An 18,931-nucleotide genomic window follows, 5' to 3' on the forward strand; every position below is an offset into this window, starting at 1 on the left:
AGCAACACAGACCCTAATTTGCACATGCGCTACCAAATCGCTAAAGTAATTTACATATCCTTCGCTCCTCGTGGTTGAAAATGGCGCAGAATTTAAATTTGCTACATAGAAAACAACTTGAGAAACAGAGGCGGCCGACGAAAAATGAGAGATTGTTAGGAACAGTGCGGCGAACGTGCGCGGACAGCTGACATTTTGGATCTGACGAGTAAAAACGAGGAGAACAAGGTAAGAATTGAAATATTTCAACCGAGGATGTAATGGCTCCGGTGTGCAGGAGAAATTTACGCTGCAAAATAGCCGGTGAAATTTAGAATTACAATTAAGGATTTGTGAAATTTGTTGAGAGGCTGAAGGGCTTGTGGTTTTGAGGCGATGAAAGCCTCTTGTCCTGGATTGAACCTCGTGATAAAGCTGAACAGCAAGCTTGATGCTTTCGCTCCCCAGATCTCGTTAGTAATTCTCCTAACTGTCTCTCATACAATTCTTATGATATTAGTTCGGTGAATTTGGGATTGGATCGATTAATAATTCCCAAATCGATTTTATTTTATCTCATCACTTATTTGCTTGAAATTGTATTGATATTGTAAGGAAATTTCCTGTCTTGGTCACTAATGGAGTTAAAGGGTTAACTTCACAGCAAAAATCATCATTACATGTGGATGACTATTTAATATGTAATACACTGAAACATATATTCAAATTGTGATTAGTTCTTACCAATGATCTATTGGAGGGCAGAAGCACAGTTGACATTTCCATTTACCAACAATAATTTACCTCTCTACTAAAAAAGTATATGAAATAAACAGTTTCCATGCTGCTGTGGGTCACAGGAGACACCAAGATGCAATAAAAAAACACCAGTGACACACTCCACTGCCCCTTGTGCACAACTATTTTGTCCTTACCACATTTTGACATTATCTGTGACCTATAGCTGAATAGAAACATGGCAACATGGAATCTATTTGTGAAATAGACTTGAAGAGTACAATGCATTGCTTGGTCAGATTAAGATTTTATTTAGGTAGATTGGGAGTTTATGCAGCTAATTAAAAGAACCCAAGTGTAATTCTACAGCTTCCTCTCATCTGTCTTCTCACTCACTCTTACATTGAGTTGTCTACACTGTGCAGTTCAAAGATAAGGGGACATTGCAGACTATATTTACTATACAATTGTCTAACACGTATGTGTCTGTTAACAGACTAGTCTGAAAATGCATTTAGACAAAGTGTATGTGCCACTGTTATTATTTAGCATATTTTTGCTTTGTGTGCTATCCTGTTCCATAAGAAAAGAAATGGTGATGTAAATTCGTAAAACTTTTATGAAAATGTCAATGAATACTGTCTTGTGCAAATTGTAGATTATATCTTTGATTTTATTAGGCAAAACAAGATTTTTCTTTAATGTTTCCATGATACACCGCTCACACCTAATAGTTATTTTTCTGCAAGGAAGAGTTTGTTTTCTCTAACCAGTCTATAACTATTATACCATTGTGACTTTTGAAGTGTCACACCAAGAAAAGAGAAAATCACTTCTTTGGTTCTCATAATAACAGTTTTCTTATTGAAACTTTCTACAATAAGCTGATAGAATCTACTTGATTCTTCTATAAGGGAAAGTTTGTGTTTTTGCATTTTTTTTTGCTTTTTTTTTGCTTTTTTTGTTGTGTTTTTGTTTTTGTTTTTGTTTTTAAGCATGGGGTGCAGACAAGAATCTATGGTGAAATATGTTGGAATGTAGCGTCACAGCAAACACTGAGAAAACTATGTCTTGGATTGTAAGGCACAAAATTATCTGTTTTTAAAGACATTTTCTTTCTTTTAACTTTGATGGGCCCAACAGTAATGTGTTATTTGGTTAGCAAACCTTGATGAAATTTGCCAATGAGTAAAATGTGTGAAAATTTAACAAGACCACAGCTGTGAAAAGACAAACACAACCAAAAGAAACACAGGATGATTGACTGATATTTGGTGTAGCTTAACCACCAGTTTTAACTGCAAATGCAGTGCTTTTCAATAAGATGTGGATTAGGTGGCTACTAATGGAAAATAATTTCCTTCTCGTAATAGCTCATTAGTTCCATTCAGGATAAACCGGCTTCAAATGGAGTTTTTGGTGTTTCACTTAAATAAATTGTCATTAAATATTAGTTTTCTTTGTAACAATTGTTTAACTGATCATTTTATTTCTAATCAAAATCTTCTATTTGCTGGCATGCAAACCTGCTCCTTGAGTTTCACAAATTAGTCCTCTCAAAGGACATACAGTTACTGGTTACCAAAATTTGAGTTTTTTTGTTCTTGGAAACTCAAAATCTTTCTTTTCTGGAAGTGTTGTGTAATGATGAGAGTCAATATCAGTCATTTTTATAAGAACTTTTTCATTAGGGTAAAACTCTAAAAGATCTTGAGATATTTTAGGTCTCACTTATAATGTCAGTTTGCTTGAATGCTTCCAAAAAGTTGTAGAAAGATTTAGAAAGATGATAACCATTCAGCATTGCATAATACTAGACACTTTCAACAGGCAGTCTACAAAACCAAAACAAGATAGCATCCTGTGTGTATCAAATTTCCCTATGAACAATCTCAAATTTTGATGCTTTGATTCAAACTGTTCTTCCCCTGGCCATTAGCCAGATTCTATGTTTTCCATTCATACATTACTTTTTGACTCACTTTGTGATGCGACAGGTTTCTTCTGCTTGCAATTGGAAACAAACCTATCAGTCTCCTGGCTTAAAATGCAGAAAGCAGTCTTTTGTGATCGCAAGCTTTTTTTTTTTTACTGTGTGAAATCAAAGTTATGCGTTAGTGAATTCCATGAGTTTTACTTCTTAAAAAAACCCTAGGATTGTTCTTGTCTGGAGAAGCATTGATACATTTAGCCAATGAATTGTAACTGTTCCCATGGCTTGTTTTTCACATCAGATTATAAACTATTGTCAATTGTCTGATTGCTGTCCAAAAAAATAACAAAAAGTCCCTTAACTACTTGTGTTCTGGCTAACCAGTAACCAGCAGTGTAGCTTTTATTTTTTGATAAAAGGTTAGACACTAAGTATTCAATGGCTGTTTTTGTTCTTCTCTTTGTCATTAAGCCTTGGGTGAGCCATTTTAATGCAAAATTTTTTAAATCTTTGCCAAAAACCTGCAAATTTGAATCATGTGTGTTATTGGTTGGTACGCTATTTTGACAATTTTGACTTTAAGTTTGTTCTCTAACTAGCAGTTGAGAAGAACTATTGTTGCCTTAAAATTTTTTTTAAGTAAGAGATGATGTGTACTTCTACTTGGCATCATGATGAATTTATGTAGAACACACGGAACAAGCACAAAAAGAAAACTGCCAACGAAAGAATGAATATAATGATCAAAGACTAAGGAATTTGAAAAATAAATAAGGTGTATACTCTCATACTAAGTTTAATTTTATTTTCCATGTTCTTTATTTATTTTTTGTTCTAAAAATTCAACTTGAACAAAGTACGTGCAGCAATTCATAATAGAATACCCACCCAAGCTCCAGTGGGTGCCAGGTCTTATTGAAAGCACTACATTCTATAATAGAGAAAACAATCAGCTAGGTCGACATACATACTTAAAATAGTAGGCAGATGCATCCACTGTAAGACTTGTATGCTCTTCTGTCAAGACTGGTCTGCATTTGGTCTTGGACTCATTCTGTAAGTCATAGACTGTTTAACATGCACATATTGGTCCCCTTGTCTTTGAGTTGCACTGTAAATTTCAACTATTTTTTGATGGAAAGGATTATTTCTTAACCCTTTGACTCCTAAATAAATAGTGTCTAGCATGTAATTTCTCCTTATAATTTCACCCCTGAATTGCACAATAAGGTCACAAGAATAAAGGAAATGATCACCAACTAAAGAAGGTCTTGATTGTTAATCAAATTCTGCTTAGCAGCACCTTAGAAAATATATGGAGAACTGTATGGTAAATATGCATACTGATGTTGGGGTATAAGGGTTTAACAATAGAACCCAACAAGTCTTCAACCTTGGTTTTCCAACAATTTTCTTCTAGTGAGACACTTCCAATTTGGAGTGTTTGTAAAAGTATTTAGTTTAAGTGATAACCTTTTTACACTTAAGCCTCTATGTTTATTTCAGGAAGCCAGTACTCTATATGTAGTTTTATCACTTTTTGTAATGAGCTGTGGGTTAGGCATAAAATTAGTCCAATGAAGATTGCGGTAACTTGCTGTTTTCAAGACTTTTCCAGGAAGACTATCATTAACTTGATATAATTGTCTGTCTCAGGGAAGGTGCTTTTAAAGACTTATGCAAAAGGAAAATGGCTGAGAGGAATTATGAGTACCAGCATCGCTAGTTGAAAAACACAAGAGGAGGTAAGCAGGGGAAATTATCATTATATATGTATTTGTGATATTTAGATATTGTAGGCTGGCCTAGTTCAGCTTTAAAGCAAGGTTAAATGGGAGCCTGTTGATCAACAATAATAAGGCCAGACCACAACACCAGGAGCTGATTTTCCCACTATTCATGAGTAGTGCCAGGGTCCTTTAGCATCCTAAACTAACAAGTACAGAGAAGATGAGAGAGACAGGATCTACCAGTTATCATCCTTATCCAAGAAAACTAGAATGTCTAACCATTTGCAGATGTCTCCTCTGTTATTTTAAGACCTTGAGTGTTGGTCTGGTCTGGAACTTGAACCCTGAACCTCTTACACCTCAATTGGTGCTCTATGTCATAAGCTTACCAAGTGTGGTTAAAATCAGTTTTCTTGAATTATGTAATTAATGAAAGAAGGAAACTGCTTCTTTGATAATCAACTTTGGTCATGGAAGAGATAACATTTTTCTGGCTGTATCCACCCTTGTGCAGCAAAAACATCTCTATGTGACAGAAGATTATATTTTTGTTATCATTCAATACTGAAGTGGGGAATGGAATTGGCAAAATCTATTTCACAGATCTTAGGAGAAGGGAAAGTCCATTAAATGGAGAGGACTGTAATATAATGCTATTTCAGGATATACTCTCTGGCCAATTTGTGAAATTGTGCTCTTAAAACAGTGTTTTCTGATTAAGTTTTTTTTTCACCCCTCGTTAGATGCAGAGTGCACAAGAACTGGGATCAGAACTGTACAGTGATTTGTTGGGTACATTAAAGAGAATCAAGGAAACTCAGAGTATCAGCACAACAAGTGAGTCCTCATTCATTATTGCTATGTGATATTAGCAGGAGAATTTATGATAAAATGATGATAGATGGCAGGATCAATTTGTCAATTAGCACACAGGAAGCAGTAAGATGTAATACTATTAAGAAACATCTTGAGTTTGAAACTCAAAAGAAATCACATACAAGCACATGAAGTAATAGTAAGAACAGTCATGATATCAACTGACTAAGACTGATGTTCAACCTGTATTATTTTCATCCCTGTCAGATTTTCTTGAGAGATTTACATTAAAAACAACAGGAAATCTTAAGTTAATTTGGTGGCTTGTTCTGATAGCTTAGTACAGCATCTGTAGCTAGGCACTTAATCAGGAGAAATCAGTCATGGGACACAAGTCCATGTAGCTTTGGAGGATTAATTTCATTACAGTACACAGCATGCAAGGTTATTTGTCAAGCAACATTAAAAATGTTGTAAAGAAGGTTTAATGACTCTCAATATCAAGAAATATACACTTATGCTTTTGGTATGTGTATGTCAATTGACGACCATAAAAGCAATTGCTGGTTCACAAAGTTGTTTGATTTTTCATCACACTTGTCTTTAGTAAATACTGTTTCACCACACAAAACTTATCATCGTGTGCTCAAGCAACAGAAATGTCCATTCCTGTCAATCAACACCTAGCAACATTATGTAATGTAACAGAATGCACAAAGAAATAGGTTCACAACAAAACAGTGGAAGAAGGAGGCTCATTTACAAAGAAAAAAAGAAACTCTTTTGTCGATAATAAAACAAATTTTTTCTTCTCTTAGTAGAAAGAGGAAAAGAGGAAAACAGGTTTAGATTTTAAAGGATTGATTGTATTTAAGAACAAGGAAGGAGAATCTCCAACTTGTTTTAAAGTCAAAATTTGTCTTCACTTAACTCATTATGCAGCAAAAACTTTTGACTAGTATTATTGATAAATACCAAGCAGTAGATCGCTGCATATCATCAGCTGTGCATCACTGAAAACTATGGGAAAACTTGAGCTGTTTTTTAGCTTTTTCAGCTAATAATTTGGCTGAAACAGGTAAAAGGCAACTCTCAGTTTTCTTTTTCCAAAACTTCTGTGTTGTCTTGCTTTCTAGAATTGTCAAGGGATAGTATTAAGGAGAATTATTTGGTTGTTAGCAAACAATTAGAAACTTGTGTTTTTACCTGTCCTTTATGGCCTACCAAAAGCTCTTTCTTGTAGAAATTATCATATTAAATTAAAGTCAACACCAAATTGTACATGTAACTTGAATTTGCTGTTCAATGGCTTGAAAATCTTTCTTTTTCTTGTTTTTCTCAAGGTTACTGCCAAAAAGTTACTGTCTTTTTCTGAAAAAAAAAAAAAAATGATTCACACAATCTTAGAAGGAACGTAAGATACTGCTGAAAGAGCCTCTTTGGAAAATTGGTATGAATATCAAAATATGTCCTGATCCACAGGGCCTTCAGCAGAGTGTTAAGGTTTGTTATTGGCTTTTGTCTGGGATATGGAATTGAAAATGTTGTCTACACTTGGTCTTCCACAGCACAGAAGAAGGGATTTTTTTGGGCACATTTTGCAAAACATTGAGAAATAAGAGTATTCAAAAGTCACCATACTGTAGGGTAAAATCTACTAGAAATGTTGCATTAGCCAATTACCTACTGAATGATACTGTCCAGTAAAATGTTTGGATGTCTGCAGTAATGCAGAGGCTGGTAACACGGTACTGCAAACACCATCAGTTTTGTCTCTAAAGGTTTGTGCTTTTGCCAACCAAAACAAAAACTGTTAAAACATTTTTTATTTACACAATATGGACTTTATAAACTTTCCAGTGATATATAGTAAAGTAATGCATGCATAGAAACATTTTTTCCAGAGGGCTCCCTATTTTGCTTAAAGAACTCACACTTTTAATTTCAAATGGTTTTCAATTCATCCATTATTGCAAACTTGTCAGAAACAGCTCTTCATGCTATTGAGTCAGATAGATTGTATGTGTAATAAACTAGTTCTCCAAGAATTTAAGATTAATATCATGTAAAACTTTAGAATACAGTGATCTGGGAAAATTGTTTGGAAAAGTTATGATCATCTTGCAAGTTTTAAATCAAAAATTAATGTGATACTCATTTTCACAACTGAGTAGCACATGTGCATTGCCAAAATGGCAGCTTTTCCAGTCTGGTTCATGGCTGGCTAAGGAGGCAAATCATGATGTTCTTGTAGAGGAGCAGAGCAACCTCTATCCTATTCCAGTATTTTGTTGAGAACAGTGTGTCAAGGAGAAATATTTTTTTCCAAAAAATGGCTTGTGGTTTGACAAGGTAATGAAATTGAACAGAGCAGCCGTGACTGGTTTGGAAACCCATGTCAGATAGGAATATTAGATCTATTTTAGAGTGAAAAGTGAACAGAAGGTTGTTAATTAAAAGGACATCTTTTAAACCTCAAATGGCCAATCAGTTGGACATGGATGTCGACTCTGCATGATATCAAAGTTGGAATATAAAAACAGTGCCTTATTTTACCTAGGTTTGGTTTCAGTAAACACAGGAAATCTAAATGTACTTGATAGTATTGTACATTGATTTTAACATAGAAAAAAAAAACATGTAGACCACACTCTTTTCATCTGCCCCTGACATCTTTTACAACAGTGTAAAAAGTTTCAATGGAAATCTGTGACAAGTACTGTTTGTAGATTACCACCTTAAACACTGATTATGTTTCAAACCAACTGTGAGTGTATTTTGTTTTTGCCCACCATGAGCAGACTGCAATACTTAAAGAACTATTTTCTTTTGGAAACTACATCAGCAAAAAATTGCCTTGAGCAATATCGTCAAGGTTTTTATAATAATCATTACCAATGCCATTGCTGTTGCTATTTTCATAACCATTACATTGTACCATTGTCATCACTAATTGCTAGTTCCATTGTCACTGCCATTACTATTGCTGTTGGCATTGCTCTCACCATTACTTTTTCTATTATCCTTTAACCAGTGCCATTGACAGTGCCTTTTTTATTTCTGTTTCTGCTGCCATCACAATTTCTTTGCCAGTGCCAATGCCAATTTTTGTACCATTTGATTGCCTTTACCTTAATTATAATAGCGTGTAATATCGTTAACACCACCTCTATCATTATCATACTTTATATTATTATTTATCATTATTATTATTATTATTATTATCCTTGGAAGGCAATTTTGAGTTTGTTTTCAAAACTTTTTTACTTCATCATGTTGGACAGCATAGGAACAACACAGCAGGTTTTAATTTCTTCAAGGAGGTGAAAATCTTCGGAACTAATCTCATAATATTAATCAAAAACAGGAGTGGTCAGTCGACATAGCGAGTATTTTCATTGAGATGCTGATAAGAACATGGCTCTCAGTTTTTCTTTTACAATGAATGATGACCAAGCATTAAAGGCTATCGTTGTTTGACAACTAAAAACAAATAAGGTTATTTTTTCTCCTTTCTCATGGCATTAGTTCAGTGATATCCTCTTGTATATTTTCTTGGTTATTTTATCGAGACAATCTATACGTACTTATGGAAGACTCTGTGATCATTGATTTCTGTTAGTGCAGACAGGGATTGATTTATCATAACTTGACATTTTTGAAAATGTTAAGTTATGCTAATTTATAGAGGGCTAAGTTCGTGTTTTGCATCGGAAATTCACAAAGCAGTGCTAAAAAGGCTATTTAGTTAACGTTAGTCAGAGTTAAGGTATTCCACTTTCGGTAAGATTTCTCATAGGTCCATACTTCATAATGCATACAGCTCTTGCTTTCAGGAAACAATGGCGAAATCAATAGAATTGCCTCAGGGAGTATGGCTTTGCTGTAGAATAGTAGGAGGCTGTGCTGAAATCTTACCCCAGTTTTTCTTATGCTTCCTGTGTGCTGATATTGTGTTGTATGGATTTGGATAAACATTAGCGAATTTTAGCGCTATTTTACATAGGCAGGGAGAGAAAATTAATTAATTAACTAACTTTCGCCCGGTTGTTTGGCCTTCACGGTATTATGTCACTTAGTCGCGAGGGAGCAAAAAACCGTTGAAATTCGTGTCCATTTTTATTTAGCATCTTAATTTTGCGGACTAAGTAAACTCTACCCAAAGTGTTCATTCAAAGGTTATGCGTGGAAGACTACTAAAGGAAGTCGTTTTTATTAGTAAGCATTGTAAGCAAAACGTTGAACTAGTGTGAACTTCCAGTTATTTTTTTTTATTTCAAGTAAAGAGGGTAAGATTCCTGCGCAGCCCCTATATTTCATGATGCCTACAGTTGGTGGATAAAGGAAACAACGGCAAAAACAACAGCAAAAACAACAGATTGCCTTCGGGACCACGGCTTTGTTTTAGAATAGTAGGGCATGGGGTCAGAAGGAAATCTTTCGGCCAAGAAAGAGCGTAGATGCAAATTTAACTTAGCAAAGGAATTTGCAAAATACTGCCCTGTTTCTTAAGTGTTTTTTTGGAATATTTGTGAGTCATTCATCAGAGCTACAGCTCAAAAACGAATTTTAAAGAAGCAAAACTAAATACGCCCAGGTACGCTTCACCGATGCCACTTCATAGCTAAGTAGAGCATTCAGGATAATATGTACGTAAATATTCCTGTGATGCTAAATGCAAATGAACTGTCATTAATGTTGTTTTTTCTTATGTTGTTTTTCAGTATATTTACTTTGAGGCATCAAGACGAAGCAAAGAAAGCCAAGCCCATCACCTTCACTTCAAGGAAATCCTTCTTCTTCGGCGAATCTGGTTTTTAAATCAAGGTAGCTTTTTATTTTTTTTTTTTTTTTTGGGCAAGAATACTCAAACTAGGTGTCGTGACTTTGCGACTCGGCCGCGAAGAAGTATTTCTTTAGGTTGCTCATTATTCAAGTTCAATTGGCAAAGTTCGTAAGGAAGCAAATTGTGGAGTCAAAATAATTTTTCTTTTCATTATTGCTGTCAGCTTTGTTTCCATGATTCTTCATTCATTTCTATGGTAACATCTGGTTAAATAGATTTAATTTTCCCGCTAAAAACTTTAGAAAAAATACGGGCGCTCAAACTACGTTTCCGCGTCTTTTTTTGTGTGAAAATTTTATACGTTCTGTAAGTATTGGCTGTTCAAAATACTCCAATTTTCCCGCCAAAAGACTTAGAAAAATACAGGCGCCTAAAATACGCATGCGCCGATTTTTTTAAAAATTTTCAAAGGTATATTTTATTCAATGTATTATTGCTTCGAAAAATAAAAGTTATTTGCTTGTCTAGTCTCTTTTATATTTGTTTTACGATAAAGACTCGATAAAATAAATAAATATTAAATAAAATAACAGATTTTCTCTTTATTGTTTCAAGTGAAGCAATTCATTATACAAAGACAACAGTTGTGTTTCATTTCAGTAATTTTTTTATTTAAGTCAAAATATTTTAATTAGTTAATTGAGTTTCGATTAAATAATTAAAGGGTGTCTAGAAAAAAAATTCGTCTATATACTAAGACTTTTGGCGGGAAAATTTGATCCAGTTTGCACAGAGTTTCCCCTGACAACTATTTTGACAAAAAATTTAAAGAGGATCCCCATAAGACTTTTTGACAAACAAAAAATCTTACAGGCTACAATTACACATTTTCACGCCAACTAAACTATTGCACCTCCTTGCACAAGTTTGAATTTTGTCAAATTTAGACTGTTCTTTTTGTTTTAAGTAATGTTCGCCAAAAAGGCCTCGATTTCCAATTCAAACTGTTTCAAGAAATCTTAAATGTGCGGAGCGATGCAAAAGTTTCTACGCTAAAAGAAGATGAAATGGCAAGCTAAGAAACTGGTTGACAGAAGTCCTCGATGTACAAATGAGATATTTCTTTGCCTGTGTTCCTTTTTTGCCTTTTTCTCTCCAAATGTCTTAAGTGTTCAATTGTTTTTAATATTAATTCTATTTCCTCTCTGATCTTGCCATTTCATCTAGACTAGTTACTGGCCGTGCAACTTTTATGCTTTTACACTCTTCAAGAATTCTGTCTTCGATAAGATCCAATAAATAGCTGCCAAATATTTTAACTTCTATTGGTTTGTTTTGCTCTGAAATTTGTTCTCTCGGCTTGTGTTAAAAGCAATAGAGCAACAGGCCATTAAAATCATTATCTGGTTCTTCTGAGATGTCAAGTTCGAAATCGCGCACGAGATTCTAAAGATGTTTGGGTAGGAAAACCTTTAGGACCACAGGAAAATGAATTAAATCCAAAATCGTTATTGGAACTAAAATTATAAGTGTTTCGCAACATGTCACAACGTTTCAATTTATTTTGAAATACAACCAAGGTTTCTCTCAAAGTAACATCAAGAATTGCAGTCCAAGCTGGTGTCGCTTTATAGTTATGTACAGGAATATCTTCAAAGTTTTCTTTTGATCGTCACTTTGCAAAACGGCCAATTGTATGAACACTTTGTGCACTGATTCTAAGACAAATAGATATATTCATTTGCGTCTTTTCCGTACTTCGTCTCAAAGTTAAAGACTTTAACTTGATCGTAAATACAAAATTCACATTAAAGTAAAAAAAAAAATATTTATCATCGCTCTTTTTAGCATCACAATTCAGTTCTTTTGCAGTTTTTCACTTCATTTCTTAAAAATGATATCACACAAATCAGCCTTGTTATTGTTCAGATTGTTGGTAATCTGTTCTGGGTTTTTAATTAGCTCAACCTCGTTAGGTTTTGTGGTAGTTTTTCTCCAATACAATAGCCAATTGTTCGTGTGAATAGCGCCTTGATTACAAAACAAAAGAGACTCACAATGGTCACTTCTTCGACAGTAAACAAAACGAACTTCGAAAGCAAAAAAAAAGGGCTCGGGTATTTCAAACATAAAATAAAAAAGTGAAAATAAAAAACATCCTCTACATCAACCTTTCGTAGAATCACCATTTAGTTCTTTTAATCATGGTTGTGACAAATCTAGACACAAATTACCATTCGGTTTTCTTTAATTCCTTTAAAATGATACGAGCAATAATACAGCCATTCCGTTAGAAAGGTTATTTTCGCTGGAGATGATTTTCGTAAATTTTTTTCCAAATCCATGAAATCTCAATTTGCAAGTTTACTTAGCGGAAGCATGACAATTTTTTTGTTTAATTAAGTCTCTTAACTGCCAGATCATTCCTTTTGGTTACTATTCTTCTTCTGGACCTAATGCTTCCTAATGAAAAGCTCAGTTGCGTTTTACAAATTTGTGTTCTTTATACTGAATCTATTAACTTCCTCTTGAAATTTGCTGCCAATGCCTTTCAATGTTGTTCGTCTTTAGTCAAGTATTATTCATTGGAGTCCATGTTGCTTTTGATATTTATCCTATGTCAGTTTGAACATGCATGTCTCTTTGTCGTTTCTTAAAATTCATCGTTTTGGAAAATAAGAGAAACACAAAATAAACACTTGATTATTTGAAAGAAGCTTTTTGAAATTTACAAATTTGTTTTCGTTGTGCTGAATCTATTAAATTCATCTTTAAATTCTGTCCGAAATTTGTTGAAAATTCATTTCGTTTCTAAAGAATTCGTCGTTTTGGAGATGAGAGGATTATATAATAAACACTTGATTAATTGAAGGAGGCTTTTAAAGACACAAGTGAAATTCCTTAAAAAGTCGTAAGAGAAACATGGATTTGATATACTTGGCCAGATAGAATGACGTAAACTTTGATGCAGATGTTTAGACCATGTGCTTATATCGGTTATAAAAATGAAAAAGTTAAAATCGGTGAAAAAAAAGTTTCGCTAGATTTTTGTAAACTCTTACCGAAGGAATTTTGAGAAGAAAGAAAAAAGGTTTTTTTTTTGAAACTGTGGTCCAGGATATTTACAAGCCGAATTTGCAAGGTCAGGTTGTATACTCTCGTCAACTTTGTGTTTCTTTGCTTTAAGCGTAATGAAGCTAATTTCATCGCGACACTGGTGCAATGAGGCCAGCCTGTATTGTCGTTTAAAAGCGCGTTGCCTAGTCGAATTCAATAGACATCTCAGTGAACTAGATATTGATTTGCTATAAAACCTTACTGTATTTATGAGTTAGTGAAGGGCCTTCCAATCAATCACTCGGTGATTATTTTTTTTTTTGCATAGAATTAAACAAGCTGCAATTTCTAACTGAATGATAGAAAGTAAACTCCGTTGAAATTGGTCCCGAAGCGACGAATGCTTTTTTTTCATGATGGAGTACCCTTCAATCACTCATAACATTACGTAAATTACACGAAGTTTGTGGTGGTTTATCGTAAAAACTTGAAACTAATTAAGGTGGCTCTCTATAATTGAGATTAAGTGGTGAATGTTTCAACCCGAAAATGCAGCAGCAGTTTGTGCCAAGTCTGCTCGTATGAGTGAGGCTAGCTCGTAAAAGTACCAGTTTCTGTGACTGATTGTCGTTTCGTCATCACTGGACGCAAGTTAAGATTTGTTAGTCAGTCAAATTTTTTCAAGTCTCGTTTGCAAATACTGCATGTTTGCTCAGCTTTACTGTGATGTTATGGGGAAATTTTTGTTTCCATCTTTTGCTCATTAGCACGAGTACTTCATTCTCCTTTCAAGCTACAAAAATGTTGATTCTGCGTAATCGAAATACAGGACATTTACCCTTCTCTGAAAATTTTAGCCCGATGCATCCAAAATTTTTATCTACCACATGGTAGAAAGAATTATACATTTTAAAAAGAATGTCTAGGCTCAGTGGCTCTTTTGCCATCTAGAAAGTTGGACGTTCGCAATGAAGAATATTTCTGCGAGTTACGGTGGTTTGAGTGAAGTGTAAGGCCAATAGAATCGGTATACTTTCTCGGTAATTATCACTAGTACAGTCTTGACAACGTCAAATTCTTTTTGGCGTCTAGTTTTGTTTGATAACGGTTGCAGTATAGTATGGCGTTAGGTGGCGAAGTTATGGTGTGGGAGATCCAGAGAGAAAACAAACTGATTATACGAGTTGGAAAGTTGGGTTTTGTGTTGTTCAGTCCAGTTAAAGTGTTTTTCATGTGGTCTCATTTGTGTCCAAAGCACTTGACCTTACGTTGCCTTCTATAAGGTTCATATCGAAGTTTTGAAGTCGTGTAAGATGTAAGTACTCTGGATTTTTTTTTGTCACCTAGTGTGTTATTACTTTCTCCAAATTGACGGTCTTGATCATAACAGCAGTATCTCGTCCTTCGTCGACAGTCAGTAGAACATTGTCGTAGTTGCCTAAAGTCGTGTCATTACTTCTCAACTGTATATGTTCGTCTTTAGTCAAGTATCGTACATTGGATTCAATGTTACTTCTCAGAATGTCATCTTAGGTCAGTTCAGACAAGTCTCTTTGGCGAGACAAAACTACCTGAATTAAAGATAACACAGTATAGCCTTAATCAGTGAATGTTTCTACGTCACTTAGTGTTTCAGTCCAAGGGTGCGACTGTACTCTGGCTCCCATGATTTCCTTGGGCGAGGAAGAAATGTCCCTAGCTCAGTTGTCATTGTTTCTGTTTGTCGCGTTTTAATCGTGTAATTTTTTCCCATGATTGCTGTAGTCACTATCAGTCGTTTTGTCGGCCATAGCCTTCACGGTGTTAAGAACACAAGTCAGTTGGTATCAGTAGTATAAGTTTGTCCAGCTGATATGGTAAGTGAGTACAATGAAGTAATTTTTCACCCAAATTTTGACCTATCTTTTGCGAGTGGATTTGTATTCTAACATAAATTTCCGTTTACGAACCGAAGAACCTTGGCAAATAGTCATTTCTTTAAAGTCGACCAAAATCATGTCTTGGTTGGAAACTTATGTCGAGAATTGGGCCACCTTTAAAATTTTAGATGTTGATACACCACCGCAAACAGTTTTCGATGTAAGATTCAAAGCTAAACCTAGAGCGGTACTTTCTGGGCTTTCGAAAATGGATTTCATGATAACTTTGTTCGTATCAAATCCATCGAGTCGAAATAATTTTTAGTTAAATATGCGATTGCCGAGTGAACTTGCTGGCCGAAGAGCAAGTTTTTCTAATCTTATCTTAAAAGGCTTTGATGGAAAACCGCTCTAAAAATTATAGCTTCTGAATCTTTAAGAAGGGGGCAATTGTATTTGAACGACTTAACGAAATTCGAGCCAGGAATTTTTTAGTTTTTTTCGTTTAGTCAAGACTTTGAATAAAATTTACCAGTATTACAGATCGAAATTGTTCAGTTGTTCAAATACAAAGGCCCCATTTTAAAGTAAAAAACTGAATTTGAATTCTTATCTTTGTCGTCTCCAATTCTACGAGTCCTTGGAATGTTCTTGAATCCTTGCTTGCGAGTTCCTCCTACGTGTACTGCGCTTTTCAGGAGTAAACCAACTTCTTTCTTGGCCTAATATTCCTGTAATACAAAAAAGATAAAAGGAGATAAGAAATCTGTTGAAGATTTCTCTCAGTAAGAAAGCTAAGAATTCAGTGCTATTTTTAGATTCAACTCTTTCACTTCCAGAAACTACTATGCAGGAGACAAAGTCTCCTTACTGTCCAAATGCATCTCCTAGGAGACAGGTAATGAAAATCAAGGGAGTCACAAGTTGCAAACAAATGCGTGGTCAATTGTTGGTGAAATATTTGGGTTATCAAGCGAGGTTCTACCATCAGTGCGGGTAATGGAAGTAGTTGACGATTAATTTCCAAAAGCCTTTGGAATATCATGTGTTGCAGAGGATGGTTTGAAATGTCTTAAATAAGCACGGAACTCTTTCACTACAGTGTCAGCTAACTAGGTTGCACGTGCTGAATGTTCGAACTTAAATTCCAACGATGAATTAAAATGCAACACAAATTTTTTCAAAATTCCCTACAAAAATTCCCGGTTGACGTTAGTTTGGAAGAGACTTTACTTTTTTCCCCACTGTTCTCGAAAAGACGAAAAAAACTTGCATGATAACGAGAAGGTGGGCGGTTCAAATAAAGGCGACCGAAGATAGATCAACTCATACGCGGGCGATAAAAATTTCGGATTCATTTACAGAGATCAAATACGTAGTCTTATGGTGAGTAGAAAATATACTCACCTTCTTCAAGAAGGAATTCTGACGAGAAGCGACAGATGAACCCATGTCTTAACTCAACTTCTTTATTTCTGCAAGCTGTCGTGGATATAAATTAAAAAAAACTAAATAAACTTCAAATACTCATAGAAACTTTCACCACATTAGTTTGGAAGTGACTCATGTCACTGTTTGCTTTCTCTGTTCTTCAACGTCGAATGGAGAACTCGGCAATGGGGCGGAATGTCTCTTTTAGGTTAATGGCGACAAGACATGTGACACAGCACTTAAAATCTCGTTTTCAATCCGTAGAGCCGAAATATGAAGGTTAAGGATAAGTAGAAAGTACACTCACCTTCTTCAAGAAGAACTTTAACGAGAGGTGACGAATCTGCGTCTTCACACAGCCACGGACTGCTGGATGTGGTGCAAATTCAACACGGGTTCATGAATACTGATTAGAAATTGCAGCCAATCATGAGTTAAGGATCATTTGCATTTTATGCTTGCATGGGTAAAAAACTTGGCTGCTCTTGTGGGACACAAACAGCAAAACAAGTTTATCGTTTGTCGTGTCTCTGTTTTCTTGTAGTCTTCATTTTTAGTCCTTCAGTTTCTTTTGTTGAAACAACATCAAGTCAGAGCAAAACTGTGACATTTTTATCTTTCGACTCTGCCATTCCGCAAAATGCAACAACTCAAATTTACCATCGTCATTTAATTTGGATTTCCTTGGTTATGAAGCTGGGTAAATGAAATAAAGAACATTTTGGGAATTAAAGATAGTAAACCTGGCAGAAAGAAATTGAAACGGTGATTTAGATATAACAAAAAAAAACTGAAAATAGGTAAAAACAAGTTTTTGAGATGTTAAACTGCAAGAACGCGAGGAGCATCCCACACACTGACAGGGTTTGACTTTCGATCAGATGAATTGCTCAGTGATGAATATAAAAATTGTAAAGTGTTAACTTCAGTTAATTGAATGAAAGATGACGCATCTTCTGCTAGCGAATGATACCAATAGAGGACGAACCTGTGATCTGTCCCTTGTTTTCGAGTGTTCCTGTGTTGTTCCTGCCCGTGCTCTGAGCAGTCTTCTGGATCGACAGCACGCATCTGAACCACGACAAATTGTCAAATTTGAACCTACACTGATATCAGTGGCCTGTTAGCTACTGTAGACATTATAGAATAACAAATTGAATTTAACCACCTAACTCTGATTATTGACTAATTCTTCATTTCTACCCCCAATAAAGTAGTTTAGAGAATTAGGCTTGACATCAAGGCAGCACTCTCCGGCTGACAAGGTCGTCTTTGATCATCATTTATGTGTCTGAAAATGGACTGCTATTGTAATGAGTAATTATATGTTTTTTCCTTACTTTTGAAGGGTCAGTTGCAGGGCTTTTTCCCATATTCGCTAATTTGGTTTATTTGTCTTTTCTAAGTTGGATGCCCTTCTTATTCTCTATTAACCGTTTCCTAGGAAACTCTAAGAAGTTACTATTTACTTGTGTATTTCACCACATATTTTTTGCATTCATTTTCACTCTCGGGTCTCCACAGTGAAGAAAACGATGTTTAACCTTTCAATCCTTGAAGTGATAAGCATCTAATTTCTCCTTACAGTCGTGAGGTCATGAGAATAAAGGAAATGATAATCAACCAGGGAAGCTTTTGAATATTAAACGAATTCTCTTTGTCAGTACTATAGGAAATCTATAAAAAAAAGTGTGGAGCATACGCACACTGATGTAAGGATATAAAAGGTTTCACAATGAAAGTCCAAGCCGGGGTAACCAGAGAAGGGAAGTGACCCAAAGTATTTGGTAGTAAATAGGCAAAGTGAAGTTGACTGCATGTAACAAGCTTGATATTATTCTTATAGTTTTGTTTCAAATTGTTATCACGTGTCAGTGAGGATGAATATAAAAGTACCGAAAACGAGTTAGATGTTTTCTATCAAATATATCCCTTTGAACTTAAAATTACCGCAGCATGATTTATGACACATTAAAGGAGACGTGAGAATTCATTTTTACTCGTTTGCAGTTTCCATTTAAGTCATGCGTTATCTCTCTCACCCGGGATCGTTTGAGATCCTTTATCGTAAAAGATAGATACAGTTCCCGCCATTCCAAAAAATTGTTTTGTACTATCAGCTAATTTTACGGCCAATCAAAACACTGCGCTCAACTAGTGAAGAATACTAGGGAGGAAGGGGGGGGGGAGGGGGAGGGGCAGTGGGCGATATCAAAATGTATTTTTGGCTTATTCTCCTCAACGTCATGATTGTTGCTCAGGTTGCGTATTCTCCTTACCATCCTTCCAGGGTTCATATCAATACTTTAGGAAGAAATCGTGCCGCATCTTTCATACTTTGTTTATCTTCAGGCTCGGGAGTTTCAACGTGAAGTCAGAAACAAAGGGTTGTATTATCGCTTGAGGGCCTTTACTGGAGACGATCTGTCGTCAATGAACTGGTACACAAAAGGAAAGACAAAAAAATGCTCCGAAATAATGTTATGTACATAGGATTGTGGAGAATGTAAATCGACTGGTTTTTTAATTAATGTTGAATTTTGATTGAACATGTTCTCAGATAAAAAAAAAAAAAAAATCATATACGTAAAGGAGTTGGTTC

General features: G+C 35.1%; 1 long non-coding RNA gene across 2 annotated transcripts; it reads left to right on the top strand.

Annotated features, from left to right (window-relative positions):
• Positions 1 to 56: 56 nt before the first annotated feature.
• On the top strand, positions 57 to 18,815 carry LOC149050352 (uncharacterized). 2 transcript variants are annotated; one of them, XR_016183652.1, is made up of 5 exons: positions 57 to 228; positions 4,307 to 4,395; positions 5,124 to 5,217; positions 9,921 to 10,023; positions 18,682 to 18,815. It is a non-coding gene; the product is annotated as an uncharacterized LOC149050352 (long non-coding RNA). The 2 variants fall into 2 exon arrangements; XR_016183653.1 differs by lacking the exon at positions 18,682 to 18,815 and adding an exon at positions 15,738 to 15,873.
• Positions 18,816 to 18,931: the final 116 nt, after the last annotated feature.

Source organism: Pocillopora damicornis, chromosome 2 (assembly GCF_964200805.1).
Source record: "Pocillopora damicornis chromosome 2, jaPocDami1.2, whole genome shotgun sequence".
In the NCBI taxonomy this organism is placed as follows: Eukaryota; Metazoa; Cnidaria; class Anthozoa; order Scleractinia; family Pocilloporidae; genus Pocillopora; species Pocillopora damicornis.